This window comes from Rattus norvegicus, chromosome 17 (assembly GCF_036323735.1).
Source record: "Rattus norvegicus strain BN/NHsdMcwi chromosome 17, GRCr8, whole genome shotgun sequence".
NCBI lineage: Eukaryota > Metazoa > Chordata > Mammalia > Rodentia > Muridae > Rattus > Rattus norvegicus.
Genome location: NC_086035.1, coordinates 41,732,709 through 41,747,229, shown reverse-complemented (window position 1 = coordinate 41,747,229; position 14,521 = coordinate 41,732,709).

Here is a 14,521-nt window from a genome sequence, read left to right as displayed (position 1 = left end):
TATGAAGTGAGAGAGAGAGCTCAGAAAGAAGGAATGACTATAGTCTGGGGGACCACAAATGGAAGGAGGGAAGAAAGATAAGAGAGAAGATATGGGGAGAGACAGCTAAAACTCAGGCCCATTTGAGCAGTCATATGGAAACCTACTACCATAGAAGCTTCTTAAAATATATACACATATGAATAAAAGAAATACAAATGGAATCACCAAGAAACAGGAGACAAAGCTCTAATTAGACATCTTTTTACTACTAAATGAAACATCTTAGTACCAGAAATGGCTTACATCTAATTGAGTTGTTGTGTGGAGATGTCCCATGGAAACTCAAAATAACCCAAGCTATTTCCAAAGCCATTGGTGGCTCTCCATAAACTGAGGGTTAGGCCATGTTGCTGAAGACACCTACATTACTCATGAACACTGAAAAGTTGTACTGGTGCCCACCTAGAACTTTACTGTCTAGTCCACGGTTGAAGAAGGCACTCTTCATGCTACCAGAGAAGAAACACCAACCCAGCTAAAAACCTTGGATCTACAATAGTGATCTGCTTGAATGACATGCTGGTAAATAGTATCACAAAAGTTCTGGGAGTAACGAACTATCTGACTGTATTTAAGGTGGTCCATTCCACAAGAAAAAAAACCCATGGCTGAGAAGTCTCAGTTCGTTAATAACCCAAGACTAGATAGGTCATAGACCTATGAGAAAGGCAGGGCTGGAGAGATGGCTCAGCGGTTAAGAGCACTGATTGCTCTTCCAGAGGTCCTGAGTTCGATTCCCAGCAACCACATGGTGGCTCACAGACATTTGTAATAAGATCTGGTGCCTTCGTCTGTCACATATATGCAGAACACTGTGTATGTAATAAATAAATAGATCTAAAAAAAATTTTAGGGGTTGGGGATTTAGCTTAGTGGTAGAGCCCTTGCCTAGCAAGCGCAAGGCCCTGGGTTTGGTCCCCAACTCCGAAAAAAAAAAAAGAAAGAAAGAAAGAAAGAAAAGAGAAAGGCAAATACTACTATTCATCTCAAGGAACACGGCAATAAAATGATTCCTAGTGACCTTCTGCTTTACAGTGTCTTGCTCATCCATCATCAGAGAAGCTTCTTCCTGTAGTAGGTGAGAACAAATACAGAGACCCACAACCAGACAATGTTCAGAAAGTGAGAGACCTTGAAATGCTCGGGCTAAATAGGATGTCTCCATCAAATTCTTCCCCACAGGACTCAGAGAACTTTGAAAAACCAGGGGAAAGATTGTAAGAGCCGGTGGTTATGTTTCATATTTTTATAGAATTTCTGTGTTTCATGAATGTGTATCATTGCATCTCTGTGTTTCTTGTGCTTTTTCTTTGACTCTTTCCTCCCTCTTTGTATGTTTTGTTCTATTCTAGTTTGTTGAAACCACTTTTATAGTGGTCAAATATTGTTGCTTTTATGAGGAAAAAGGGTTGATACACAAGGTCTCTCTATGTAGCCCAAACTATCCTTGAACTCATGATCCTCCTTCCTCACTCTCCTGGGTGCTAAGATGGCCAGCCTACACCATCAGATTTGCTGCTCAGTTGCTTTTCTGAAACCAGGTAAAGTGGAGGTCAGAGGGCGACCTCAGTTGTTGCTATTAGGGAATCATTCACTGATTTTATTTTTGTATTGAGACCTTTCATTGTTGCGGAAATCACAAAGTAGAACAGTTTGGGTAGCCAACCAGTTCCAGAGATCTGCAAGCTTCTGCCTCCCCAGCACTGGGGATAAAAACACATGTTCTCATGCTCCACGTTTTTAAGTACAGCTTTTAGGGAATCCAACTTAAGTCCCAATGCTTGCCCAGCAAGCAGTTTGCTATCTTCACAGCTACCCTACCTCTTTTGATATGTAACTCTTCAGGTCTAGAAAGCAATTCATCTAGTGGTATCAGTGAATTATCTCCAATTCCAACTTTATGGACCTATGTGTAACACTATCACCTGGGGGACTATCAGAAAACATGCCATGGATGTAAAGAGGAAGACACAGAAGAGTACAGAGACGGAATGATAGGAAGATCAATGCATAGCACCCTTATCTGTGTCTCTGCAGTCACTCTGCCCTGTGAACATTCTTATCCATGAATGACTATCTAGATAATGTAGAGAGCCTGGCACATGGAATTTGGATGTCTATGAGTCTTTGGCCTCACACTCAGAGGGATGAATTAAAATATGTCCAAGAGGCTCAGGATACTGGCATAAACTATAACTCAAAACCCTGGTAAAATGAAATCAAGAAACCTTTTCCTCTTGGGAAGATATAATCATTATTCACACATTTCTCCAAAGTTGTTGCCAGTTTTGCACTGGCTTCTTTTCAATCAGAGCTTCCAGGTCCCTGTATGCATGAGTAGTGTGCATGGAAGAGAGGGCATCAAGTTGACTCCCACTTCTCTTACTGGTTACTTTCTTTCTTTCCTAAAATCAGAAAAATGCCAGCTGATCTATTATAAGGTCTAAGTAAACACATTTGGAAAAGGCATTTGGAAAGGGCATTTGGAAAGGGATGTCCTAAGTTACATTGTCTCTGTACCTGAACCCACTAGGCCTGTTTCTTTTAGTTCCCAGGCTGCTACTACCTGGGAGGGAGCCCCACAGCTTTAGAAAGCCCCATGGATATAGAGGATTTCTTTGCTACTAAAAACTCCATACTGGGCTTTCTCCATTTCCGCCTACTTTGTTTTCTATTTGGGACTTGGCGATGATTCTGACAAGACTGCGAACTCAGCAATCCAGGGTCATTGCCCTGTTGCCTCATGTCATCATGCCTGCCATCATCCTCCCAATTCAGACTTGGCTGTCAACATTCTTCCTTTCGGCCATTTTGCCTTTCTCTCTTCATGCCTTGTTGATGTCCCTCTCAGTACTATATGTAGACTTTTTTTTCACTTGCCCAACAGTCCTGTGTAAGGACCAAACAGAAGCTAGGTAACTGGAGTTCACACACCAACCACAGGCCAGTGAAATTGCTCAGTGGAGAAAGCATTTGTTACTGAAGGTTGATGAACTGAGTTCTAGTCCCAGAACCTATGGAAGGATGGGAAAAGGGAGCTGACTGCGCAAAGTTACCCTCTGACCTACACGTGCTGTCGCACGTAATGCCCCTCTCCATATTATACACTAATAATAAATTAGTAGTTCTAAAAACTCAGTTCACGAGTTAGATAGGAAGCAAAGCTGAGCTGTAAACCTCAAGGGTAGTCAGTCCCCCCACCCTTTGCTTCTTCTAACTGAACCCCATCTTCTGGAAGCCCCACAACCTTCCAGAACAGCCCCATTATTGAGAGACAAGTGTTCAAACACATGAGCCAGTGTGAGGACATTACACATTTAGTGTAACAGTATGAGGTGGTGTGGGGTCTCTTCATATTCTTTCCACACACTCTCTTCCCCCGTGTGAGACTTGATGCCTAGAGAGGAAGTACCACACTTTCCAGCATCCAGCAGGAAGGTGAGGTAGAAAGGAAGCAGCAGCTGACCCTTGGTCATATTCTGTGAAATATAAACTTGAAAGCCTTGAATTCTGGAAGTTCTTTTCCTCATTTTTGTTTAACCTCATCTGTCCTGAGGGCTATGAACAGTATGAGATGTCCCACCCTCAGACAAACGTGTGTGCACAGACATGTCATGTTCAGGATCACTCCGTATGCACAGAGCAACTTGAATGAGAAGATAAACCACATGTGAATCTTTTCTTTTAAGCATATAAAATAATGAGTTTCTTGGGACATTTTCGTTTGTGTTTACCGTTTTACATTTCTTAAGAGAGTCTTCATTTTGATGGAGTGATTAGGATAAATATGTTGGGGCTGTGCCTCTTTATTTCTCCCTGCTCGTTCTCTCTCTCTCTCTCTCTCTCTCTCTCTCTCTCTCTCTCTCTCTCTCTCTCTGAAGGTCTTGCCTTGTATCCCAGACTGACCTTCAATTATTATCCTCCTGCCTCTCCCAGAATGCCAAGATGGCAAGGATGGGCCACCATGTGTAACATCGAATGCTCTAGCAACTAAGCTATGTCACCAGCTCTAGTAGTGTGCTTTCATTGCTACTGGTCACACTTAACAACACTAACAACTCAAAAACAAACTATATAAAACCAGTAAATAACTGGCCAGTTAGGGGATATTTATGCTTGTATATTTGAAAGACAAAACTTCCTCTCTGTTGAAAAATGATTTTAAAAACCGCTAAAAATCATTTTCATGACAGGAACCAAAGTCAATGAGAGATTCACACAACTCATTGTTTAAAACTATTACATGCCCAGGATTCAAGTTTGGATTCAACAAAATAACTCAGAAAACAGAATAGAGGACATTCCCACAGAAGCTGGGCAAAGTTGAGCTATACAGAGCTCAGATGAAGAGTTGGAGTGAAGACCAGAAATTTCCAGATGGACTTAAAGGAAAAGGGATGGATTAACATGTAAGAGGAGCGTAGGTCAGCATGTGAAATTAGTTCTACTTAAATAAGGACTACACCAAAATGAATTGATAACTGGTCAGCCTGAGCTGAAGGTGACAGTGACTCTTTAGAACTTAAAATGCTGCTTTGGGACTGGGCAGTTCGCTCAGTGAGTGAAGTATTGATTGTGTAAGCCTGTTAATCTAAGTTCAGTTCAGTTCAGAACCCACATAAAGGCCAGACATAGTGCTACACATACCTGAAATCCTAGCACATCTATGCAAAGTAGAAGACAGGGCCAAGAGAATCTCCAGGAGCTCCCTGGAAGATAGCTGGGTATAAACACCAGCCAACAGCAAGAGATTCTGTCTTAAACGTGGTGGAAGGAAAGGACAGTAACCCATGTTCATATTTGACCTCTACATAACTTCATGGCATGTATGCTCTCTCTCTATGTCTCTCTGTCTCTCTGTCTCTCCGTCTGTCTCTGTCTCTCTGCTTCTCTGTCTCTATCTGTCTCTCTGTCTTTCTGTCACACACACACACACAAATCATAAAAAAAAATAAAAATCTTTAAAAGAATGCAGCAAATAAGCAGTGAAACGAGGCATTAGTGATGTGTATGTAAGGGTTTTTGTTTGCTTTTGTTTTGTGTTTGTTTGTCTTTGAGACAGGGACTCTCTGTATAACAGCCCTGGGTATCCTGGAACTCACTTTGTAGACCAGGCTAACTTTGATCTGCCTGACTCTGCCTCTCTAGTGCTGGGATTGAAGATGGGTGCTACATGGTCCAGCTCTATACTAGTCTTCATTGTTCTTAGTGGAGAGTAGTTTGACATGGCTTGCTAACAATTGCTGAAACAGAAGTTGAAACCTTGAAGTTTTCACTTGCACAAATGTGTGCTGTTTATAATGCATGTTAACAGCAAGGAGAGAAATCAACACACAACATTGTATCATTTAAGACAGTGAAGGTCCAGTTCTCAGTGCTGTCCATTTATTAACCCATCGATTATGTCTTCTGTTATCTACGTCTGATGTGACAGATGAGGAAACCAAGGAACAGCATTGATAGGTAACTTTAAAGCTGTGTTCTGAAGGTTTATTGATTGTAGAATAGCTTTCAATGTTAAGGTATCCATTTTTATCTTGGGTTACTTGGCCATCACTTTGCCTCTACTGAACCACTCACATCAGACACTGAATGCATGTTTAGATATACTCTCTAAACAAGAAATAATTCCAGGAAGAAACAAATTTCACTTTTTAAAATCACTGTGACCTCAGAGTGATTTAACAGTAGATAATTTTTCATACCAGAAGTGATCTATCACTATGACAAAAACCTAAAATAGTCCTGCTTTCATTGTCTATGGAAAACTCATAAAGGCAATAAAAGTAATGTAGTCTGAGGACTCAGGGGATGCCTGGTAAGTAAAGAGCTTGCTCTGCAAGCATGTAGACCTAAGCTTTAGTCCCTAGTATCCATGAGAACTGACATGTTTGCAATCCCAACTTTGGAGTGACTGCAGAAACAGGAGGATCCCTGGAGCCCTCTGGCCAACTAGTCCCATGACAAACTCTCATAAAAAATAAGGCAGAGAAATTGAGGAAGACCTGACCATTGACTTCTGATCTCAATGCACACCCATACACACACACACACACACACACACACACACACACACACACACGTATGTCCTAAATAAAAGCAGTCTGAATGGTATTTCAGGGCATCTGAAACATGCACTAAACAGACTTCCCAGAGTCAAGTTTCTGCTCCATATTATTTTGGGGCTTAACCAGACTATTTTAAAGCCTGTAATGATTTGAAAGTGAGTGAGTGAATGAATTTGAATTCTTGATCCCAATTGGAGAAACTGTTCAGAAAGGATTAGAAGGTGTGGCCTTGGAGGACGAGTGTCACTGAGAGTGGACTTTGAGGTTTCAAATGCTGTTCCCAGTTAGCTTTTAACTGTTTTACCTTCTACTTGTGAATAAGGGTGTTAGCTCTCAGCTACTGCTCCAATTTGCCATGCCTGCCTGCCTGCTATTATGCTCCCTACCTTAATAGCCATGGATTCACCCTCTGAACCTGTAAGCCCCAGTAAATTCTTTTTCCTAGTAGTTGTCTTAGTTATGATATTTTGTCACAGCAATTGAAAAGTATCTAAGAGAAAGCCCTTACTTCATTTATTAATATTCATTTAGAAATAAAATAAAACAAGATAAAAACCATTAGAAGAGAAAATTAAAATTTGAAGTCTCCTTTGCAATTAGTGGCATCCTGAGACAATTAAAAAATCTAAAAAAAAAAAAAAGAAAAACAAACCTATAAATATTTCCCTGCTTAAAGACCGTATGTTTGGTATGAATATGTATCAAATGACTATGCATAAAGCCCAAAGACTGGGCATGGAGGAATGCAGGAGCCATACAATCTCAGAATCAATCATTTACCTCCCTCATACTGCATGATCCTTTGGGATTGGCTGTAGCCCTGATCTGTGTTCCTCCATTCAGGACCTTTGTTGATAGAAGATGCTCTATTGGAACATAAGGGGTAGCCTTATGGGGAGAGATAAAAGAATTGGTTGAGTCATAATTTCATCGGACAAGGGAAGCCATGTAGGAAAGTTCCACCTTCACACAGGGAAAGGCAGAGATATGTATAAAAATGCATCATTCATCACTGTCTGAAAGATGTATCCCTCATACTTGCTTCATGGTCTCTCCTACACATAAAACCCATCAGTGGGCAATGTAGGTTAATGTCATTATGCAGGTGAAGGCAGTACAGGATAGAACGAGGACTGTTATTGGACGAGAAGGAAGGATGGGCGGGAGAAAAGATTTAGAGAGGAAAGAAGACCAGATCGAGAGGGGAAGAGCAGTCAAGAGAACGTGGAGGTGGATGTTAAGATTTCTCTCTGCACACTTACAGGTTATTATGACTATTCTTAAGGGATGGATGTGTATAGAATTTTGTGTGTCTAGATGAACAAATTATATATTATCTAGGTGGGCGGTTTATATCCTTATCAATTGGTTGTAAATTAATTGTGTGGATGTGTTGTACACTGAACATTTAACATATAAATCTGGTGGTAGGGTTCCAGTTTGTTGAGTCATGACATAACTGTTTTGTTGAGAATGTGAGCAGAGTCTGTGACAGGAAGCCATACTAAGCTATAGAATGCTTGGGGCTTCTGTGGCGTGGGGCCACGCTAGTGCAGCCACGGAACTCGATGTGTGTATCAGGCATGGTAACAACCCACCCAGGGGAAAGTGTGAAAGCGGCCGACAGAGAAACAGCAAGAGCATGTGGATCTGCACTGAGTGGGAACTCATGAGAACGGTAGCACCATTTTTAGTTATACCGCATTCAACGGTCTTTTCATTATTCTAAAACTTTGTAATGTTTAAAATCATAATGGTGGCTCTGCACCCAGGTCCTGTGGGAGGGAGAGCTAAACCTACAGAGAGGCAGACACGCCTGGGAAACCAGAAGAGACTGCACTCTGCGCACGTCCAGACGCCAGAGGAAAACACCAAACGCCATCTGGAACCCTGGTGCACGGAGGCTCCCGGAAAGAGCGGCGCAGATCTTCTCGGTTGCTGCCGCCTCGGAGAGGACTTAGGCAGTACCCCACGAGCACACTTGAGCCTCGGAACCTCAGGTAGGACCAACTTTTCCCCTGCAAGAAACCTGCCTGGTGAACTCAGGACACACAGAGGCAAAATTCCTCTAGGACCGGGCACTTCCTGTGTTTACCGGGAGTCCCACACCCGAGGATTCCGGCCCGCAGCAGCTCTCTGCTCCCAAACCCCGTGGGAGAGAGACCTCACCGCCTGGTCAGGTGGGCACTCCTGAGGCTGCAGAGCAGAGGAGACCACCAACACTGCCCACCCCTGCCCACATCCCTGGCCCAAGAGGAAACTGTACAAGGCCTCTGGGTTCCCGTAGGGGAGGGCCCAGGAGCGGCAGGACCCCTGCACCTGAGACACCACCGGAACCTGAAGGAAACAGACCGGATAAACAGTTCTCTGCACCCAGGTCCCGTGGGAGGGAGAGCTAAACCTACAGAGGGGCAGGCACGCCTGGGAGACCGGAGGAGACTGCACTCTGCGCACATCCAGACGCCAGAGGAAAACACCAAACGCCATCTGGAACCCTGATGCACGGAGGCTCCCAGAAAGAGCGGCGCAGATCTTCTCGGTTGCTGCCGCCGCGGAGAGGACTTAGGCAGTACCCCACGAGCACACTTGAGCCTCAGAACCCCAGGTAGGACCAACTATTCCCCTGCAAGTGACCTGCCTGGTGAACTCAAGACACAGGCCCACAGGAACAGCTGAAGACCTGTAGAGAGGAAAAACTACACGCCCGAAAGCAGAACACTCTGTCCCCATAACTGGCTGAAAGAAAACAGGAAAACAGGTCTACAGCACTCCTGACACACAGGCTTATAGGACAGTCTAGCCACGGTCAGAAATAGCAGAACAAAGTAACACTAGAGATAATCTGATGGCGAGAGGCAAGCGCAGGAACCCAAGCAACAGAAACCAAGACTACATGGCATCATCGGAGCCCAATTCTCCCACCAAAATAAACATGGAATATCCAAACACACCAGAAAAGCAAGATCTAGTTTCAAAATCATATTTGATCATGATGCTGGAGGATTTCAAGAAAGACGTGAAGAACTCCCTTAGAGAACAAGTAGAAGCCTACAGAGAGGAATCGCAAAAATGCCTGAAAGAATTCCAGGAAAACATAAATAAACAAGTAAAAACCCATAGAGAGAAGACACAAAAATCCCTGAAAGAATTCCAGGAAAACACAATCAAACAGTTGAAGGAATTAAAAATGGAAATAGAAGCAATCAAGAAAGAACACATGGAAACAACCCTGGATATAGAAAATCAAAAGAAGAGAAAAGGAGCTGTAGATAGAAGCTTCACCAACAGAATACAAGAGATGGAAGAGAGAATCTCGGGAGCAGAAGATTCCATAGAAATCATTGACTCAACTGTCAAAGATAATGTAAAGCAGAAAAAGCTACTGGTCCAAAACATACAGGAAATCCAGGACTCAATGAGAAGATCAAACATAAGGATAATAGGTATAGAAGAGAGTGAAGACTCCCAGCTCAAAGGACCAGTAAATATCTTCAACAAAAGATCATAGAAGAAAACTTCCCTAACCTAAAAAAAGAGATACCCATAGGCATACAAGAAGCCTACAGAACTCCAAATAGATTGGACCAGAAAAGAAACACCTCCCGTCACATAATAGTCAAAACACCAAACGCACAAAATAAAGAAAGAATATTAAAAGCAGTAAGGGAAAAAGGTCAAGTAACATATAAAGGCAGACCTATCAGAATCACACCAGACTTTTCGCCAGAAACTATGAAGGCCAGAAGATCCTGGACAGATGTCATACAGACCCTAAGAGAACACAAGTGCCAGCCCAGGTTACTGTATCCTGCAAAACTCTCAATTAACATAGATGGAGAAACCAAGCTATTCCATGACAAAACCAAATTTACACAATATCTTTCTACAAATCCAGCACTACAAAGGATAATAAAGGGTAAAGCCCAACATAAGGAGACAAGCTATACCCTAGAAGAAGCAAGAAACTAATCGTCTTGGCAACAAAACAAAGAGAAGAAAAGCACACAAACATAACCTCACATCCAAATATGAATATAACAGGAAGCAATAATCACTATTCCTTAATATCTCTCAACATCAATGGCCTCAACTCCCCAATAAAAAGACATAGATTAACAAACTGGATATGCAACGAGGACCCTGCATTCTGCTGCCTACAGGAAACACACCTCAGAGACAAAGACAGACACTACCTCAGAGTGAAAGGCTGGAAAACAACTTTCCAAGCAAATGGTCAGAAGAAGCAAGCTGGAGTAGCCATTCTAATATCAAATAAAATCAATTTTCAATTAAAAGTCATCAAAAAAGATAAGGAAGGACACTTCATATTCATCAAAGGAAAAATCCACCAAGATGAACTCTCAATCCTAAATATCTATGCCCCAAATACAAGGGCACCTACGTACGTAAAAGAAACCTTACTAAAGTTCAAAACACACATTGCACCTCACACAATAATGGAGATTTCAACACCCCACTCTCATCAATGGACAGATCATGGAAACAGAAATTACACAGAGACGTAGTCATGAGCCAAATGGACTTAACGGATATTTATAGAACATTCTATCCTAAAGCAAAAGGATATACCTTCTTCTCAGCTCCTCATGGTACTTTCTCCAAAATTGACCATATAGTTGGTCAAAAAACAGGTCTCAACAGATACAGAAAGATAGAAATAATCCCATGCCTGCTATCAGACCACCACGGCCTAAAACTGGTCTTCAATAACAATAAGGGAAGAATGCCCACATATACGTGGAAATTGAACAATGCTCTACTCAATGATAACCTAGTCAAGGAAGAAATAAAGAAAGAAATTAAAAACTTTTTAGAATTTAATGAAAATGAAGGTACAACATACCCAAACTTATGGGACACAATGAAAGCTGTGCTAAGAGGAAAACTCATAGCACTGTGTGCCTGCAGAAAGAAACAGGAAAGAGCATATGTCAGCAGCTTGACAGCACACCTAAAAGCTCTAGAGCAAAAAGAAGCAAATACACCCAGGAGGAGTAGAAGGCAGGAAATAATCAAACTTAGAGCTGAAATCAAACAAGTAGAAACAAAAAGGACCATAGAAAGAATCAACAGAACCAAAAGTTGGTTCTTTGAGAAAATCAACAAGATAGATAAACCCTTAGCCAGACTAACGAGAGGACCCAGAGAGTGTGTCCAAATTAACAAAATCAGAAATGAAAAGGGAGACATAACTACAGATTCAGAGGAAATTCAAAAAATCATCAGATCTTACTATAAAAGCCTACATTCAACAAAACTTGAAAATCTACAGGAAATGGACAATTTTCTAGACAAATATCAGGTACCGAAGTTAAATCAGGAACAGATAAACCAGTTAAACAACCCCATAACTCCTAAGGAAATAGAAGCAGTCATTAAAGGTCTCCCAACCAAAAAGAGCCCAGGTCCAGATGGGTTTAGTGCAGAATGCTATCAAACCTTCATAGAAGACCTCATACCAATATTATCCAAACTATTCCACAAAATTGAAACAGATGGATCACTCCCGAATTCCTTCTACGAAGCCACAATTACTCTTATACCTAAACCACACAAAGACACAACAAAGAAAGAGAACTTCAGACCAATTTCCCTTATGAATATCGACGCAAAAATACTCAATAAAATTCTGGCAAACCGAATCCAAGAGCACATCAAAACAATCATCCACCATGATCAAGTAGGCTTCATCCCAGGCATGCAGGGATGGTTTAATATACGGAAAACCATCAACGTGATCCATTATATAAACAAACTGAAAGAACATGATCATTTCATTAGAATCTGAGAAAGCATTTGACAAAATTCAACACCCCTTCATGATAAAAGTCCTGGAAAGAATAGGAATTCAAGGCCCATACCTAAACATAGTAAAAGCCATATACAGCAAACCAGTTGCTAACATTAAACTAAATGGAGAGAAACTTGAAGCAATCCCACTAAAATCAGGCACTAGACAAGGCTGCCCACTCTCTCCCTACTTATTCAATATAGTTCTTGAAGTTCTAGCCAGAGCAATCAGACAACAAAAGGAGGTCAAGGGGATACAGATCGGAAAAGAAGAAGTCAAAATATCACTATTTGCAGATAATATGATAGTTTATTTAAGTGATCCCAAAAGTTCCACCAGAGAACTACTAAAGCTGATAAACAACTTCAGCAAAGTGGCTGTGTATAAAATTAACTCAAATAAATCAGTAGCCTTCCTCTACAGAAAAGAGAAACAAGCCGAGAAAGAAATTAGGGAAACGACACCCTTCATAATAGACCCAAATAATATAAAGTACCTCGGTGTGACTTTAACCAAGCAAGTAAAAGATCTGTACAATAAGAACTTCAAGACACTGAAGACAGAAATTGAAGAAGACCTCAGAAGATGGAAAGATCTCCCATGCTCATAGATTGGCAGGATTAATGTAGTAAAAATGGCCATTTTACCAAAAGCCATCTACAGATTCAATGCAATCCCCATCAAAATACCAATCCAATTCTTCAAAGAGTTAGACAGAACAATTTGCAAATTCATCTGGAATAACAAAAAACCCAGGATAGCTAAAACTGTCCTCAACAATAAAAGGACTTCAGGGGGAATCACTATCCCTGAAGTCAAGCAGTATTACAGAGCAATAGTGATAAAAACTGCATGGTATTGGTACAGAGACAGACAGATAGACCAATGGAATAGAACTGAAGACCCAGAAATGAACCCACACACTTGATTTTTGACAAAGGAGCCAAAACCATCCAACGGAAAAAAGATAGCATTTTCAGCAAATGGTGCTGGTTCAAGTGGAGGTCAACATGTAGAAGAATGCAGATTGATCCATGCTTATCACCCTGTACAAAGCTTAAGTCCATGTGGATTAAGGACCTCCACATCAAACCTGATACACTCAACCTAATAGAAGAAAAACTAGGGAAGCATCTGGAACACATGGGCACTGGAAAAAAATTCCTGAACAAAACACTAATGGCTTATATATAACTCTAAGATCAAGAATCGACAAATGGGATCTCATAAAACTGCAAAGCTTCTGTAAGGCAAAGGACACTGTGGTTAGGACAAATCGGCAACCAACAGATTGGGAAAAGATCTTTACCAATCCTACAACAGATAGAGGCCTTATATCCAAAATATACAAAGAACTCAAGAAGTTAGACCGCAGGGAGACAAATAACCCTATTAAAAATGGGGTTCAGAGCTAAACAAAGAATTCACAGCTGAGGAATGCCGAATGGCTGAGAAACACCTAAAGAAATGTTCAACATCTTTAGTCATAAGGGAAATGCAAATCAAAACAACCCTGAGATTTCACCTCACACCAGTGAGAATGGCTAAGATCAAAAACTCAGGTGACAGCAGATGCTGGCGAGGATGCGGAGAAAGAGGAACACTCCTCCGTTGTTGGTGGGATTGCAGACTGGTACAACCATTCTGGAAATCAGTCTGGAGGTTCCTCAGAAAATTGGACATTGAACTGCCTGAGGATCCAGCTATACCTCTCTTGGGCATATACCCAAAAGATGCCCCAACATATAAAAAAGACACATGCTCCACTATGTTCACCGCAGCCTTATTTATAATAGCCAGAAGCTGAAAAGAACCCAGATGCCCTTCAACAGAGGAATTGATACAGAAAATGTGGTACATCTACACAATGGAATATTACTCAGCTATCAAAAACAACGGCTTTATGAAATTCGTAGGCAAATGGTTGGAACTGGAAAATATCATCCTGAGTGAGCTAACCCAATCACAGAAAGACATACATGGTATGCACTCACTGATAAGTGGCTATTAGCCCAAATGATTGAATTACCCTAGATGCCTAGAACAAATGAAACTCAAGACAGATGATCAAAATGTGAATGCTTCACTCCTTCTATAAAAGGGGAACAAGAATACCCTTGGCAGGGAAGAGAGAGGCAAAGATTAAAACAGAGACTGAAGGAACTCCCATTCAGAGCCTGCCCCACATGTGGCCCATACATATACAGCCACCCAATTAGACAAGATGGATGAAGCAAAGAAGTGCAGACCGACAGGAGCCGGATGTAGATCGCTCCTGAGAGACACAGCCAGAATACAGCAAATACAGAGGCAAATGCCAGCAGCAAACCACTGAACTGAGAATAGGACCCCCATTGAAGGAATCAGAGAAAGAACTGGAAGAGCTTGAAGCGGCTCGAGACCCCATATGTACAACAATGCCAAGCAACCAGAGCTTCCAGGGACTAAGCCACTACCTAAAGACTACATGGACTGACCCTGGACTCTGACCTCATAGGTAGCAATGAATATCCTAGTAAGAGCACCAGTGGAAGGGGAAGCCCTGGGTCCTGCTAAGACTGAACCCCCAGTGAACTAGACTGTTGGGGGGAGGGTGGCA